We start from the raw sequence: 16,076 nt of genomic DNA, 5'->3' as shown, positions 1-16,076 counted from the left end.
TATATAGGGGAATTAAGAAGCATCGGCTGATTGTACTTTTACAGTAAATTTTGTAACGTAGTTTTTTTTTTTTTTTTTTTAACTTTCCACACAATAGTGATACCACGACTATGATGACGAGGTTACTCGTTACCTCTACTATTAGTCTACTTTGACCTATATACCACTGCTCCCGGTAAATTGAAAGATATTCTCGTTACCCTCCCAGGCATCCTAGGCAGCTGATCCTGCCGCTGAACTATTTCTTGTCTGGGCCTTTCTCTGGTTTTTTTGTCGTTAACTTTTTTTCTTCATTTCGTCACCTGTGTGTTTCTTACGTCCTCTTTTCTTTCTTTTAATTGAACGTTCCAAAGCACGGTTGCTCAGTAATAGGATGATTGACATTAAGTCAGCCCTAATCCTGCACTGCTCCCTTACCGTAAGGTGTGACAGAGAGCAAGATGACCTATGTGGACCTCTGGACATCGCACAGGCCTTAGGAAAGATAGTGTCTCGTTCTAACTTGCCCTTTTTATGTTTCATTTTGAGTTTTTGCTTTTTCCTCATTCATCTTGTTCTTAGGGAAGAAACGTTGTCATAAAGTCCACTTTAAGTATGATGCATGGCATATATATATATATATATATATATATATATATATATATATATATATATATATATATATATATATATATATATGTGTGTGTGTGTGTGTGTGTGTGTAAAAAATAATAATAATAATAATAATAATAATAATAATAATAATAATAATAATAATAATAATAATAATGTGTGGAGATTTCCAGGGGTACTAGCTTATGTCAAGCACGCAAAAGAATCAAAACACCATCTTGAGGACATAGAGTCATATATAGCCGCCAGTCATGACTCCTACAGAGCTTGAATTTTATGTCCAGTTCGGTATACTGAAGCATTCATTCACCTTCTGGGTCTCACACGGCTATATAGGAGGGAAGCTTTCCCCACTTCCCGGCCCATCCGGCACCACTCCTCCGTGAGCATCGCTGGGGAACCTGGCTCTCCATCTGTCCTCTTCACTCTGAAGAAGAGTGAGATCTACTTGAATTAAGCATTCGCGAGTCGCTAATTGACCACAAGAGGATTGTAGTTCATTTTGTCTCTTTAAAATCCTCTGGCCTAAATTCATACTGCCTAGGACTGGCTAGCCCAGATATCTCCCTGGTAATGCAGTAAGGATTAGTTACTTGTACTTTTACTTTAATGGTACCTTGAATGTTACTGATTTATGGTTTCTATCTTAGAGAAGAGTTGCAGAAGGTAGTTAGTTGATCCAGTGTCAGACATAGCCTAGCCTTTACTCTGGAACCATCGTGGTAACATAAGTTTTAGTACTAGACACCATAACCCTTGGCGTTAATTAAAGATAAATGCTACTGTACAGTATTATATCTTCAAAGGGATGTAATTCTTCTCTCAGACTTTTTGAAACCTTCATTCATTTTCAGCCATTCCAATTTCTTTAAGTGTCAGACTTAATATTCATAGAAATTATCCATACAATTACAGCAAATGGAACAATTCCCAGACTAGGAGTTAAGCATTGCATTAAGGGTTGATAAAACTCTCATCGTGTATTTTTGGAGGACCCTAATAACACAAGTTTTGATATCGAATTACAGATTCAGAGTTTGAAGATATGTAATACCATCTCGTATCATATTTCTATTACATTCACCCATTCGATGCTGTTATTTTTCTTCTTTTTTTGTTTTTTAATAGTTTCTGAAGACAGAAACATAGTATTGATCTCTACATGAAGATCCCTAAGATATTATATATTTATAAAGAAAGGTTTATGCAAACTATGGTGATAAAACATCAGGATGACGTCTACTGGTCTGTCTAAGCCCCTCATGACTACAACAGCATTTAGGCTCCCAGAAAATAATATGTCGCGAATTATTGACTCAGCACCTGACCAATGTCGCCTGATGTTAACTAAAGCATTGCAAATTTTGTTCTATTCAGCTTCTATCCTCAATGTAACCCAGGGCATCCTGTGTGCAAGTGCATTTTACTTAGCTGCAACTACTATGTAGCTCTGAAAGTCTGCAAATACCTTGTGCTCCCATCAGTCCTTTTGTTCTGATTGATGAGCTTTAACAGTTTCTTGTCGGAGATTTGAGTAACTTTTGTGGAACTAACAGCATGATAGAGAGATTCCATTTCAATCATATAGATGAGTATCCTTTTTAACTACATTGTCTAAATCATATAATTTTCACTATATACTGTACTGTATATCCCTGGTCACTTCCTTCTTGTCAAGAATATTTTCTATGTATTTTCTTAGGAAATTATAATTTCTGAGGTCTTTCCATTTAATTTGGTCACTATGGGCATGTGTGTCTGTGCGCGCGCGCGCGCGCGTGTGGTTCTTTTCGTGAAAAATAAGCTCAAGTGAGGATATAAATTCTTCGTGATTTGATTTACAGATAATGCATGAGCAAACGGGAAATGTTTTTGATACACTGTACTGGTAATTTATCTTCAAGGATGTGAGTTTTGTGGTAGATGATGTATTTGCATATTGATTTAATTTTGTCTTAAACAGTTATGTTTTTTACGGGAATGAATCAAAGTTATCTAATACCGCCAAAGAAAAAGTCTATAAACAAATAATAGTAACGTTCTGTTCTGGGTTAGGGTTTTCAGTCATGCCTGGAATAATGGTTTCACAGGCAAAGTTCTCGTTTTCATTATGCTAACCTTAAAGTGGAAATCTTTATACGTTTCTATTTTTTGTAGAACTCTAATTTTCCTTTACGTAATAAATATTGTAAATTACTCGATTCTTTCCATAGCTAATATAATTATTTCTGCTGTATTACAAGTTTCTAAAGAAGGTGTTGAATTGCAGGGATAAAGATCTAAGAAAAGAGAAACATAATGTAACTGAAAGCAGAAAGGTGTCAACTTAAATATACAAAAAAACACAGTACTAATTTGGTGAAAATTATATGAAAAGATGCTACTTCTGAGCCTCGTACATTCAGAGAATAGTAAATATCTCGACAAATTAGGACTGTTTTTAGTATATTTAAGTTTACACTTTTCTGCTTTCAGTTACATTATGTTTCTATTTACTTGGGTCTTTATTCCTGCAATTCAGCACCTTCTTTAGAAACTTGTAATACAGTAGAAATAATTATATTAGTTATAGAAGGACTGGCATTTGAAATTACGCATATTTGAAATTAGGCGCACAATCTTATAGGATTTGATCACTGTCCCAACTATCGGTTAATCACAACGATTTTCATGATTTCTTTTTTTATATTGGTATAAAAACATGTTAGTTTCCAAGCTTTCTCGATAAACATGTACTTAAAGATATGCTTTTTACTTTCATTGAAAAGTCTAAGTAATTCTACTGAGTAAAATTCCCAGCGATGAAGGTTTAAGGAATAATCGAGATACCTGTATAATTATTGCTTTCCAGTTTTCTTGAGAACCATGTAGTTACAACCATGACTGAACCTACCTTAGAAAGTTTGGAAAGTTCTTCAATTATGGAAATGCGAATACAAATTAAAATCTGTGACAGGACTGAAATGTGTTGCATTGTCGGATGATTTTGAGTAAGTGGCCGTAGTGGTAGTGAGGTTGAAAGCGAGTTGCAATGAAGAAGACTGGTGGAGACAGCAAAGTTTTTCACTGTTTCCTAATTGTTACTGCTCTTGACATAAGGTCGTTCCGGAGCACACGACAGAGATAGCATTGAGGAGCATTGGAGATAGCTTTCATTTATTAATGGTATAATTACTCAATAGTTATACATTTTAAAAGTTTGCCCTCTGGAAGAGCTAGTGGAATTTTCTTTGTGCACTAAAGGTTTACATCTTTTCTGTTTGTCCTTTTTTATTGTAAAAAATTATTATTCTCAAGAAAAACCCGTTATTGAAAATATATATATTTTTGTTAGCATATCATTAGTAATCTGATTGACATTTTTGCGTTCATAAAAGTTATTATTGCTATACAATTAGCATTCTCATAAATTATGACCTGGAAATTTACCTTGAGTCATTTTTTTCAACAGCAGCTGCAGCAATGACATCGAAAGAAGTGACTGATTCTGTGCCTTTCGTGGTTAGGAAGAACCATCAACAATAAATTCAGTCACCTTTACTGCCAATGAATCTCAAAAAATCAGATAACATTAGGCTCAAAAGATCTAAGGTCATTTTATGGCTGCTGCCAATCCTGTTAATTAACTTTTCTTCTTTAGTTACTGGCCGTAGTCGAACCTTTCCTTCACAGGCATTTTCCTCCTCAGATTGCTTGTTTGCATATATTATGCGTTATCATTTCTCATTTCTCATTCCATTTTCACCGATAAGACTCTCCCACAATAGAGGAGGCCTTCTGCATATCAGTTTTCCTTTTTATTTCGGCCTGGATGGTCACTGAATTGATTTTCTCGCAGGAGGACCCTTTAAGTGCGCGTAACAGAACCTTCTTCGAACAAGACAGTTTGACCTTCAGATCGAACTTGTGAGCGCTTATGACACTTCATTATTCTATTATTCATCTATATCGTTGATGTGACCCACAAGGAAACAATAATGGAGCATCCTAATATACATGTTCACTATACATTGAGAGTCATCTTGACAATCGCATCGTTCATCGGGTAGTGAAGGAAAATTGTTGACCAAACCTAAGGAAAAAGCGTCAGAGTTGCTTTTGCCGTTGTGCAAGAAGAGCAACAGGTACATGTCGAAGTTCTCCTAATCCGAGTTGCAGCAACTATTTCGGAATGAAAAACTTGTGATGGATTTTCCCTTTATTAACAAAATCTCAAAACACCATGAGATTTTCTTCCAAATTCATTATATTCATGTCGTCATTTTCAATAGCAATTTTAAATGAACGATCACCTACAGCAAGAATGCTGTAGGGAAACGGTGAGGGATTCACGGTGCTCTTTTTTGTTCTAATGTCCCGGGCGTCGTTCGTTGCAATGGAAGTGCGTGCGTCCACAGCAATTGAAAATGACGTTAGGGCGGCCATAAGGATCCTCTCCATGGTCGCTGTTACTCATATGATGAGAGCTGATGAATTATATGATAAGTGACCTTTAAAATATCTCGAAACACTATGCAGCTACCTGATGCAAGCCTTATAGTAGTTATTTGTTATTAATTCCCCTTCTTTCGAGATGGAATGGCTCCTCCCCTTAAGAGAGCAAAGATTTCGCCGATTAAAATATCTCTTGCCTAACCACGGCTCGTAATTCGCTGTGCGCAGATAATGATGTACTTGACAGTTCTGAATATTTGGAAAAACTGTACACAAGGTTGCTTTAGCAACATATAGAAGACATAGCAGTAATGCCTCTGGCTCCAGATCTTTTATAAACTTTTTTTGGAATAATGTTTCCCTTCTAAGAACGCTAGCATATCAGAAGATTTTTTTTTAATCTTCTAGGGGTCATTTCTCGATGCTGTGGTTTTTTTAATTCAAAATTGTAAATTATGATTTAGACCATTATCGCAAGATGTCCTACGAGCAATCCTGTAATCATTTTTATTCAACAGAGACGTCCGTTATCACCTTCAGTGATTTTCCCTGAGGGTAACAAGTGTCTCCCATTTACTGAATGTCTGTTGAGATGCTGCAATGTCCCTCGCTTCAAACCCGCCTGGCTTTCTTTCTCTCGACTGACTGCGAATCCGTTCAAATAGGATTGTACTGCTGCTTTCAAGTACCATACTTCTTTGCTTACTTTCACCTAGTTATTTATCTGTATCTATTAACCTCTCTCTCTCTCTCTCTCTCTCTCATATATATATATATATATATATATATATATATATATATATATATATATATATATATATATATATATATATATATATATATATATATATATATATATATATATATATATATATATATATATATATATATATATATATATATATAGTGCTAACGCACATATGACATCTACAACTCTCCCGTAAAACCTAACTATTCCTAGTTCTTCTTGTCTTTAGGGCAGAGGCTCTGGAGGGCAAACAAAAAATCCTACTTTTTTGCTCCATATATTCAAGCAAAAAGCCATTTCAACCATTAACCTATGGTCATCCTCAGGACTACACTAGATTTCATATGGAACCACATTTCAATAAATAGGAAAGCACAGCAAAAATTGATTGGAAAAGGAATCGAAAATCTTGCAGATTATTAAAATGGAGTTAGTCAAATTTCACATCTCAGCACCCTATCCACAAATCCCCCAGCTCCAAAATAAAAATCTTAACAGACGACAGCCGTCTTGCATCCAGTCATATTGGAAGGCTTCCATACCTCCCGTGAATTTAAACTTATAAACTACGCTGGTTCCACATTCTTTGGATCCCCCAAGAGTCATGATGTTCCATATCACTAGGCAGCTATCAGTGTCCAAAAAAGTTCATTTGCAAAAGGCTTCTACATTTCCTCTGAATTCAAATTCAATTTTGCTGGTCTCAGCTTCATTGGATCTCCAAGGTGCAAAGATGTTTCTGTAAACAAAATTGTCCCTATGATTGAGGTGGCTGAAGAATTTAAGCAGCACTCTTTTTCAGCTGTGGCCTCCTTTCTGTGATGAAGTAGACTCTCCTTGTCGATCCATGATGTCCATGCCTTTCCACGTTTAATCCAAGGTTACATACACACACACAAGCACACACACGCATATCTATCCATCTATCTATATAATATATATATATATATATATATATATATATATATATATATATATATATATAGTTATTTATTTATATTTATATAGTCACCACCCTACCTACAAACGAGTTTTGTTCCGGACGGCCGTTCGTATCTTGAATTGTTCGTAAGTTGGTTTTTAATGTGTATTGCATAATTTTTGTTGTTCCTTACATTCCTGAGTTAAACAGAAGCGACCTCATAATTTGCCGAACAGATAAAGGTAAAGGTGTAGTTCTACTGAACCGCGTTGATTACATTGATAAGATTAATAGCTTGGAAGTCATAGATTATACTATTTTCATTGCATTTTTAAATTTTGCAGTACGATAAGGAATTAATTTGGATGCTACAAAGGTAAAAAGAAGCAAATAAAATTTAGATTCAAGCAACATTCAAAATTATGTATTTTTTTCCATGTTTTGAAAGTTATGAATTCTAGAGAATTTTCCGGGAGCAAAAATGACCATCGCCTTCTATTAACAAAGATGCATACTAAATATAGAAAATGAGAAATATAGAAAATGGGAGTTCATCACAGACCGAGTTGAATCGGGAAGATAAAAATAAGTAGGAATATTTTGCGAGTATGAACGAGTATCTTCGTTGGAGCCTCGGTGGCTCAGTCGGTTACAGCAGCAGCTTCGGACTTCGTAGAGGTCTGTGGCGCGGGTTCAAAACCCGCAGCCGACTGGTCAGAGAGGCAGACACTTTGCTATCCGTGTAGACATCCCGGGATTATATATGTAATCAACGGATAGGTTTGCTTAAAAAAGCAAATGGATGTTACAGACTAAATACACACACAAAACAAAGCCACTACAACACCTTCTAAAAAAACATAACAAACATCTCACACGTCTCGAACTCTCGCCATACCCGCGCAATAACTTCTCGCTGCTGGGAAGAAAGGGCGTTGGGTCTGGTATGATACATGAAACATACGTACCGGGGTCTAAGCGATGTCAGGCAGGGCAGCCGATCGAGACCACAGGTCTACCCCAAAGCCAAATCAAAAAGTCCTTCAAAAGAAGGCATCGTGCTTACCCCATACAAAAAATGGGAATAAAAGCACGTTAAAAGAAGAAGAAGAAGAAGAACGAGTATCTTCGTTATTGTAAGAAGAATACATGGTAGTTAATTATGAGAATAATCAGGATAATCGGGGAATGGGTTAAGGATCAGGTTCTTCTTCTTCTTCGTGTTCTTCTATAATTTGCAAAAATTATTACAAGCAGAATAGGTATGCAGAGCAAATTTTTGAACTTGTGACCCTGTCTGTCCATATCTGTGAATGTTCATGTAACTTGAATGCACATAAGTATATATATATATATATATATATATATATATATATATATATATATATATATATATACATATATATATATATACATACACACACACACATATATATATATATATATATATATATATATATATATATATATGTGTGTGTGTGTGTGTGTGTGTGTGTGTGTGTGTGTTGTGTTGTCTTTGCAATCAGTAGTTTGTGTGAGTTGGTGGGTGGGCTTACCTGCATGTCTTTAATAATTTTGTTTGAAAACTGTATATACATTTTAACCACACTCTTCTCATAGATCTATATTCGCGACATACGGATTAAATGAGGAAGACTGCTAAACAAGTGATTTAGCTATCGTGGCTTTTTACCTGTGAGTACTCTTAATGAATACTAGTGAAATGTGCTTTAATTCTTGATCCAATGGCCATTTCGCTAAGCAATAAATTCCAAATCATTGTGCCATTAGAACATTGAACTGTAACTTTTGCTTTGTTGTGCACTAATTTTCTGGAGTATAAAAGTACTACTTTTTAATTATTACTCTTAAAAGTGTGTATCATAGAAAATGGGAATGGTCCTTCTGCTTTCTGATTTGAGCTGTACGGTTGTGCCGTTACAAGTCAATCCAAATTGTGCTGCCACTCTGCATAAATGCATACGAAAGTTATGAACTTTTTATGATCTATACTCGGTAAAACGTTTAATGTACGAATTTGTGACGTTAGTAAGTGTTTTGTTGCTTGAGGTCAATTATTTTCAATGTGCATTATAATTTATTGCTCTTTTCTGAGTCTGTTCATCTTCTGTTTCCCTCTTGTAATACAATTGGATCTTTTTAAATTTGCGATTTTAATTTTTGAATGTTACATTTTCGGTATCTACTGCTGTCCATTTCAGGGACTGTGAGTCATCATTTTTCTCAAATATCTTTCAAACTAATTATTTGATCGAAATGGTACTTTGACACAGGGTACAAGACACCTCCAGCTAATTTTTGGCAATATAATTCATTGTCAAATGGTGTTAGTTAAGGTGTTTAATCTTGGCTTACATGGTGTTGCCAAGCATCGCCAACCTATGCATTCGAACGTCCTTTCTCCCCATCCCGTTCCTCCCTACCTCCCTCCCTTTCCCTTCCCCTCCTCATATCTCTCTCAACCCACTTCCCTGGCCTCCCCGATCTCCGGCCCCTCCCCATTCCTGTCATATTATATTGAGTAATATTGGATGTTATAGATATGTTGCTTTTTGTAGATTCTGTGATCATTTAATTATCGTTATTGGATTTTCTTCTTAAGTTATATAAATGGGAGTAGGCTGAAGAGTGTATGATCTTCACCCTATTCACCCAGCATAATGCAGTACCTACTATCACGATCTCTTAAATCCTTTAACCCTCGTACAGACGCATTGACTACGAGCAGGTAAGATAAGGTAACCAAAATTAAATCACACAGTTTAACCTATAACCCAGTATATAATTAACACTGCTCTCTTCTTAATTCCCATGACGTCTGTAACGCTATCATATGGCCTGTGTGGGCCGAATACATACAGGAGCACGCAGTCAAAAAAATAAATAATATTCATAATCTGTTAAGGAATCGTAAAAAATAAAAGAATTCACAAAGTTTTATTCCATAAATATATATTTTGCATAGATAACGACCTCATTACTAAACCGAGTGTAGCAGTTATTGATTGGATAATGGTGGGACACACACACACACACACACACACACATATATATATATATATATATATATATATATATATATATATATATATATATATATATATATATATATATATATATACCAAGGTGAGATAAAAAACATAGTAATAGATATGATAGGGAGATAGATACATTGACTGACTGACTGACCAATATGCGTGCGCTTTTTGCGTGTGAGTGAGTTATGAAGATTCACTTACTTATTGAGATTAATCATTAATTTATTGTCAGCTTTCTCCATTTTGTACATGCGGCAGCCGACAGACAACCCCTTATCCAAAGCCAAGAGAAAGAGAAGGTCTGCTCACTTCCCCCCATATCCCCATTTAGGCGGAGCTTTGTCTGCCTCCTTATTGCGTCACCAGGTGAATTGCCGTAATGAGCAGGTACCTCTAAGATACATCATCGCCTACAGTACGTAGTTACTCCAGGTGGGAAGCGACTCCACCCAATTGGGTAGACCTTGCCTCTCTTGCCTTGCCCTTATCATTACAGTATTACGGTATTACCTGACACGCCAAGGATACTATTAACCAAGGCCAAGAGAAACAAGGTCTACCCAGTTGGGTGGAGTCGCCTCCCACCTGGGGTAACTGTGTAGGCGATGACGTATCTTAGAGGTACCTGCTCATTACGCCAATTCACCTGCTGACACAACAAGGAGGTAGACGAAGCTCCGCCTACATGGGGATTTGGGGGGAAGTGAGCAGACCTTCTCTTTCTCTTGGCTTGCTATTAACAGAAAACGTTGGGAAAAATTAACCATTATTATGGTCGTTACGTCAAACCTCGCTATCCTTTTCACTATGAACTCTCCAATTATCTGCTGGTATTGAACATTATAATGGAAAACGGCATTTTATTGCATATTGTAAATTACAGAGAGGTATTTGGGGGAGAAATGAGAAAAACAGCAATAAAGAAAGAGCGAGAAAGAGGGAGAGAGAAGGAAGAGATGGGGGATAGCAGATTTTCGATTCTGTAAATTAGTCCTGCTGACTCATGCGACTTTGCCTTTAAAAGCCAAGAGTGAACGCCTTAACTAACACCATTTGACAACACACTATACTAGCAGAAATTAGCTGGAGGTGTCTCGTACACTGTCATAGTGCCATTTCGATCAAATAATTAGTCTGAAAGATATTTGAGAAAAACGATGACTCGCTGTCCCTGAAATGGACAGTAATTGGCTTGATATTATTATCAGTCATGGGGTTTTCAGTTCTATATTTTAACTTTCATCTCTCAGTTTCAATATCATCATAGCCTTTCTCCCAGTGTGAAGAGTCATCCCCCTCCCGCAAGTGACTGAGGAACAATACTTACTCTATTTTATTATTATTATTATATTATTATATATATATATATATATATATATATATATATATATATATATATATATATATATATATATATATATATATATATATATATATATATATATATATATATATCTAAGCCGTATATTAGTTTACCTATTTAATCTTCTATTACTGATTATCCCATTGAACTTAAAATCATTCTACGCATGGACATCATCAGTGGACCTTAGTTTAGACATGCTAAATACAGGATCAAAATATCTGGTCTCGTTCAAACGTCATGGCCATTAGTAAATTCTTGTTTGACCTTCGACCTCTAATTCTTACAATGACCTTGAGCACATTAGCTTTATTAGTGGATTATATGATGCCGAATATTAATCCTTAATCATAAACAGGCCAAAAGCTATGGCCAAGGTTTAAGACATGACATTGACAATGACCTCAATTTACATAGTTGCAGTTCTATTAGATTTTTCTTGTGAATTATGAAATATAAGTCAAATATTGTTGAAAATTATGTCAGTGGCTAATCTGCGCTTTAATCTTGGATATCTACTGTAAATGTGACCTCAACCTTTACTTTGATATCAAACTGCAAACTGGCTTCGCTTGCCAAATAGGAAGGGTTTGCCTTGTATCATTCAAAAGCTATGGCCTTGGCTCAAATTCTGTTTTGACCTTTAACCTCATGCTATAATCTTGACATGACTGAAAATATAAAATCGCTAACTCAAGCGTTGTAGAAATTAGGGTCAAGTATAAATACTTATTTCAACTTTGACTCATGACCTTGACTTTTTATTCATCTTCATTTAGACCATTACATTCATTAGTGGACTGTGTATACCAAATATGTAGTCTCAGTTTCATAGGGTCAAAATTTGTTGACATTTCTAAATTCATATTTAACCTCTGAACTCTTAGTATGACCTTGACTTCACTCTGCATATTGACTGTATAATTATTACACTATACCTCACGAATAAAAAGTATTTTTCTCATACAATACAAAGATTATGGTGAAGATTAGATCATTATTTGACATTTGGCCTCTACGCATGACCTTAACCTTGACCCTTACTTGATCCAGCATAGTTCAGTTTTAGTTGAACATTGACCATTGACCTATAAACATTTCTATAAGGTCTCGCAAACGATGATTTGCAAGGATTTGCATTCGCGCTTAGATTCGTATCCTGCTAATTGCAACTGCTTGTAGGGGAAGAGACATACGTAAGTTCGTGCACATAACTGCTCACAAATTATTTCTTTTTTAGACATGATCAAACACATGCGATCACAAATGTTAAGCTACAAACTTCGCTTCATTTTCAGTTCAATTTACCTAGTAAATAAAGCAATTCAGATGTCACTGGGTTAGTTGTGTGTAACATTTGAACATATGAACATGTTACGTGCAACACTGCTGCAATATATAGGGCTTACATTACCTACTCTCTCTCTCTCTCTCTCTCTCTCTCATACACACACACACACACACACACACACACACACACTCACAAACACAGTTTATAGCAATTTTGCACATATTTTTATGTACCTCTACTGTATATAATATATATATATACACAGTATATATATATATATATATATATATATATATAAATATATATATATAGATATACATATCTATATATACACTTATATACATATAAAAATGTGTATATATATATATAGTACCTACATTTATATAAAAATGGTATCTGCATTATGGCTGCATGTCTCCCTCCCTCACACTTTACATAATTACAGTAGTAGGCCTGAAGAAGAGGCATGCCACGCTGTGGAGAACGAATGTTGTTTGCCTCTTGGTGCAAGGCTCCTCCCGTTTTCAAGCTGTATTCCTTTTCTTTTTTCCTTCTTTTTTTAGAGGCGTTTCACTCGAGCCCTGCAGCACCTTCCAACTTCATTTTTTCTTCGATGTAAGTGAGCACAAACTCGCAACTTTTGAAGATATCTGGGAAGAAGTCTTGAAGTTCGGTTGCCCAGTTCCTTTATTCTTTATTTTAAACCTTTACGGTTTTTTCATTTTAATTAGGAAATAGAAAGAAAGTTATTTTCATTCTCCATTCTGCGTTTTCTCTGCATATGAAAAACTTATGTTTCTAGTTTTATTTTCTCCTGTCTCTCTATTGCTCTAGTTATACATGCAGGGAAGGTACACCTTCGAAGCTTCATGTCGACCGTTCTCTTTTTGAGAAAAAATCAAATGTTTAATTGTTTATTTACTCTGTGAATTCACCTCGCGAATGTTCGATGGTGTGTAAAAAGCACCATAAAAAGAAGATGGAGTGACAATGGCTGACCTCTACAGTATTTAAGGTAAGTCTCCTTTCACTGAGCGCAAGCTCAAATGTGTCACTGTCACCGTCACCTTACAGTGATGCATTACTACTGTCAAGGAAGCCGATGCTTCATCCCATTAGGAAACCGGTGAGCAGGTACATGCAGATTTTCAGTGATAATTAAAAGAAAGCGAAGTTCCAGCAATAGGCATCATCTTCTTCTGGGTGATATCACGTTGCCTTCAGTTCGAACAACACAGACAGAGATTTATTCAACTAATTCACTATGTAAACAGACACCTCGAACTGGAAAAGGACTAAATTGCCTAAGAGAAAAGAAAATGACCAGCTGCTAAAGACACTGGCAGGATCAGGATAGTTGTAAGAAAAGTAGATTTTGGTTTAAATCGAACTTTAAATTCCGTTCTCTTCTCTCTTTCTTTCTTTAAATCTTCAGCTGAACGCCCTAACAGGCAGAGTCAACAGAGTGTAAACCCAAGAGGTCCTCGAGGGGGAAATCAGCCTGCAGGGAAACATAGGGAAAGGAGATTAAATCAATAAACACGAGGGAATAGAAAATAAAACCGATACACCTGAAATTCAGCAGAGAGCAGGAATGAGTTTGCTCCTCACTTCAACATTTGGAGGTCAGAAGATTCAACAACCGCACTACTCAAACCATTCCACATTTGAGCTGTAGCCAAGATAAAACTCCTTGCATATTCTAAATAGGATCAATGTTGCTGTGAAGATAGCGTACTCTCATGTCCATTAGCAGAACTGCAGCAAGTCATTTAAAATCTTGCTCAAAATTATGACTAGTTTACGATATTAGACTTGAGGCGCAGCCTCAAGGCACAGCCGTCCAAGGTTTTCCAACCTCATAAAAGTTTACGATGGTTACGTTGGCTAATGATAAAAATAGCCTAATAATAAACACGTAATGCTGATAATTATATATTTATATATATATATTTATATATATATATATATATATATATATATATATATATATATATATATATATATATATATATATATATATATATATATATATATATATATATATATATATATATATTTATGATGCTGCTACTTTGCTTGCCTATATTTGACTTTTGCCTTTTTGTATTTAGGTTAAATAAAAGTTCTAAAAACGGTTCTCTTCATCAATGTTATATACAGTAAGTCAGTGGAATGTGAATCACATGGAAAGGCTTGCATAGAAAATTAAAACCCCTGAAGTTTCCAGTTGCCATATTGGTCGAAAAACAAATTTTCAAATGAAATATTTTAGGTCAAGGAACCACCTTAAAATGATTCAGGAGATGGCAATCATTTAAAAAGAAATAATAATGAAGCAATTATACTGAAGTGGCAAGATAATGTGAAAGAACCCACAATATTACTCGAAATCTTTTCCTTCGAAGGAATGGATAGAAAAATGTACAGTATAAATATTAAGTATTAACATGAGATGACAAATAGTATGATATACATACAGTACGTCAGAGCCGACTTACACAGTGAGTGTCAGGGAAAAGTCGATAAGAAATGAGAGAAATACTCTGAGTCTGTCAAAGAAATCGGGAGGAATAAATGTTATAATAGACAAAACTGCAAACGTTATGAGTCATTCTTGTGGTTATTTAATAGTTTTGCACTCAAACCCAGTGAAGTCGCCATTCGAGAACAAATTAGCAATCAGATGCAATACTAATTTTAGGCGAATTCTTCACGCTATTGAAATGTTTGCGTTGGGGCTGAAAGAAGTGCTTTGAGTAACACCTGTTTCGCGGTGCTCCTATTTTCCTGTCATTGCCGCTTTCCTGTGAAATCCTTCGTGGTCTACTGTACTTGCTGACCAAGTTTCGGTCGGAAAAACGTTTCCCCTGAAGCCATTTGCCTCTGAGGCGGAGGCGGGTCCCTCATCCCCGCCCCTTCCAACCAGCCTCTCTAATTGCGGATGTGAAGGGAGGGTGTTTATGGTCATTCCGTGTGGAGAAAGCATTGTATTTGGCTTTATCTGACTTTGCATTGGCCTTCAAGGGGGTAATACTATTTTGCTTCTTTTAGTCTTTCTGTCTCTGTGTTTATGAGAACAATGACACAACGATAATTGAATGTGTTTTCTCGAAATTCGATGTAACTATTCATCCGGTCGCCTCCTCTAGGTGCTTCAATCTGGTAGGCTTCGATTAGGATTGGATGCTTTTTTGGCTCAGAAAACAGGCAAGGCCTACATAAATGCCAACAAAAAGTTTATTATCTGTATACAGTCACCTAACCAGTTTTTTCACAAAGTTTCATCAAAATCCAATCGCCCATTCTTGAAAGGTCACGGTGTCTAAGAAAAAATACGCGTTCTTGTGAAGCCGCCGATTAGATTCGATATATAGAGAGGTGCTAGATTTAACACACACATGCAAAAACACTCTCATAAACAAATAAAAGCTAGTGAGTTTCCAAAGCGAATGGGATTTATGGGCTACCCCAACGGAGGATTTTCGGCTCAAGAATAAGTGAGATAAATTAGCATAAAAAGTAACCCCAGTTCTCACGAATTCGTTAGCTAGAGTTAATTTATTTACTGAGTGGACTTGGTACAAATATGCTGTCTTCTGAGTGCTCTTATTGTTCGGTGTTCGTTGAAATACATGAAACTCATT

At 35.8% G+C, this 16,076-nt stretch overlaps 1 protein-coding gene across 3 annotated transcripts in view; it reads right to left on the bottom strand.

Moving 5' to 3' along the window:
• The window catches only part of LOC136835931 (streptococcal hemagglutinin-like), a 601,990-nt gene that overhangs the window by 108,760 nt on the left and 477,154 nt on the right, over window positions 1–16,076 (bottom strand). The gene's annotated exons all lie outside the window — the stretch shown is intronic.

The sequence above is a fragment of the Macrobrachium rosenbergii genome, chromosome 55 (genome assembly GCF_040412425.1).
Source record: "Macrobrachium rosenbergii isolate ZJJX-2024 chromosome 55, ASM4041242v1, whole genome shotgun sequence".
In the NCBI taxonomy this organism is placed as follows: domain Eukaryota; kingdom Metazoa; phylum Arthropoda; class Malacostraca; order Decapoda; family Palaemonidae; genus Macrobrachium; species Macrobrachium rosenbergii.
The sequence above is the reverse complement of the archived record's forward strand: the minus strand, read 5'-3'. Positions and strand labels throughout refer to the sequence as shown.